A 3114-nucleotide genomic window follows, 5' to 3' on the forward strand; every position below is an offset into this window, starting at 1 on the left:
AAAAGTGTAAGGACCTCAATACAACTGAAATCAAAGACAGCTAAACTTGTAACAGCGGAAGCTAGACTCGAAGTGATGACTCCCTATGCCTGTCCCATAGCTAAACATCTGTATTACCTGTCATAATCTGCTCACCATCCCCGAATGGATCACCGCAGGTTTTACAAAACAACAACACGGGGTTAGTTACGTCATAATTAAAAGACAAATATGATAAGTAACCAGTTGATCATCCACCATCCCCGGTCTCCCAAACTCACACAGTAACCGGCTACACACCGAAGGGTGTAGCCCTACCAGATTACCTATCGCAACAGGTAATACTCGCCGCCAATGGGGGACCGCAGCCAATCCCCACCTAAATCCCGCTCATCAACGAGCGATAACCCTGTCCCTTAATGTGCACATCCCCTCCCGTGACGGGTTCCATGAAGGGCGAACTAGGGTGTGAAGCCACTCCCGCAAGTGACTCCACCACAATCATCACAATCGTCACAACACCACAACATCACAACCACCACCACAACACCATCACTCCGATGATCAGCAGATAACAACAATTGCAATACAAACACATCTTAAATCAACAAACAGAGACCGAGTAGAAAAACCCTACCTTTTCGCAATCCGCTATGCTGCAATCAATCATACAATTGTATAACAAATACCACATCGTCACCTACAACAATTATAATCAACAATCAACACACATATAATGACCAAACTCTAAACCCCCAAATTAACCCAAAACAATAATTAGGGCAAAACCCTAAAAGACAACTTAATGAGACTCATGACATCATAGACTTACCGACATAATCGACGCAAGGAAAGAGTCGCTAGACTCACGAACAATCCACGCAAATGAGAGAGATTTGGAGAGGACTAGAGTTATGTTGTGCAGTTTAGGTTTTGTAAAATGATTAGAAACTGTAAAACGCGTCTTAATATAACTCTAATCCTTTCTAAATCAACCGCGAAAATATTACCCGTCAGACCGGATACTCGGTCGAGTTTAGAGTATACTCGGCCGAGTATCCTCTACTCGGTCGAGTATTACCCATACTCGGCCGAGTATTCCTGGGCAGTAGCCAAACAGAATACCCCACACACTTTACTCGACCGAGTAGGCCATACTCGGTCGAGTACCACCTATAAAATCCGTAGTATTGGTCTTCCCCTTAAAAAGAACTTCGTCCCCGAAGTTCCAACCCAACCTATAAAACATGGACACCTAACACTAACTCCACCAACCACGCTCCCTTCCACAACAAGGCTCACGATATCGTCTCAACTACAGCATAGTCTCCCTATACTAACTCCATAATACTATCGGATACCCACAACATAAGTGTTGCCAACTCTGTCTTACCTCCATTAGGTTCACAAACAAACTCAATACCAAGACAATCTACCAGCCAAGATCAACCACCAAAATGGAATGTTACATTCTACCACCCTTAAAACGAACTTCGTCCTCGAAGTTTACTCACGCACATAAACATCATCACATAATCCGTTAACACTATCGAAGTTTACTCATACTCCTAAACATCATACTACTACGAGCACTGCCATTACCTGTAATAAAATCGACCATCACACAAATCCATCCTTATACTACACCAACACTCAAACTTCCAATTGCAACCTGTATGACCATCAAACTCTCTTGTTGCATCCTACTCCTCTTAAGATAAATGTTACGTCCTCGTAACTCACTTATACTAGGTCCTTTACTATACCTCCCATAATCCTCATTACCACCGCATGTCAACGATCACCTACTATAACCTCTAGACCTACAACCAATCCTATATCCAGGGGTCTCTTTCTCTAACAGTTCTCGTGTCTCCAATTATTCTGTACTCACATAACATATATCATAAAATCCTCAATACAATTACCACTCCATTCCTTCCACATTACTGCGAAACAACATACTTCTATATACTTATACACTCATCTCCACGATCTTAGCTCACAATCCACAATTGTTACACATACCCACTATAGCTTCTCAAGTTCATCTCTTTTATTATCACTAAACTCACCCTTAACTTAAAATGATACAAATTAACAAAACTCCGTACTCACTGTCCCAAAACAAAGTGCTAAACCACCTGTAGTTTCCAGTTCCATAGCACACATGCTCCACAATTCTCTTGCCACAACTATGTTCACCAATGCCTCATCTAAAACAGGATCAAAAGTACTTCACAACCTCTCACAACTGTGTCCCATAACAGATTATTACTATACCATGACAACAACAGAACCATACCCAACTCTCTTTTCATATCATACTCTATAAAAACCAATAGAGCCATACCCATACCGAAACTGGTAAGAAACATCGGGAAACAAAACAACGGTTTATATGCCCCGACCGACACTGACAGGAAATAGCAGTTAACTAACAACAATCTATGACACCATGAAAATACTCGGATCACCACATGATTTACCGTGCCTAGATCGCCACTCGAGATACAACAACCATATCGATAGCCATCACAACTGTTACAATCTCATAACACTGACTGAGCACAACCTCCTTGACCACAGGACTTTCTTAAAACTGCTCTACTAGATCACAGCGCAGCATATTACACAAAATAACAGGTAATAACCTTATGAATACCATATATACTATGACTCTTGAGGCCAGAACCTCACGCTATTACTTACAGTTATCATACATACACATACAAGTATAACATATGACGCGTAACACACAAATAACGACTCATAACTATCTCACCATACCATTACTCGTAAGGTCAGGACCTCACACAAAGTTTTACACACCTCATGGACCCATAATCGAACCTAACTAGCCAATCCTGATCACGTAAGTTAGCACTTGATAATGAATATCTTTCATCCGGACGTAACTCAGGTGCCCTTAATAACATATCCTCTCCTACACCCAATTATCACCACCCGGCGAACGTAGCCATATCATCAGTACCCAACTACCAGCGAATACCTCATATATCCACATCTTATACTCCCTCAAGTCCACACATACCAATCAAGCCTCCACAAAAACAACCTTTTTAGAACGACTAACTTCCCTATTTAACCTCATCCTTAACCACTAGACTACTC

This window comes from Silene latifolia, chromosome 7 (assembly GCF_048544455.1).
Source record: "Silene latifolia isolate original U9 population chromosome 7, ASM4854445v1, whole genome shotgun sequence".
NCBI lineage: Eukaryota > Viridiplantae > Streptophyta > Magnoliopsida > Caryophyllales > Caryophyllaceae > Silene > Silene latifolia.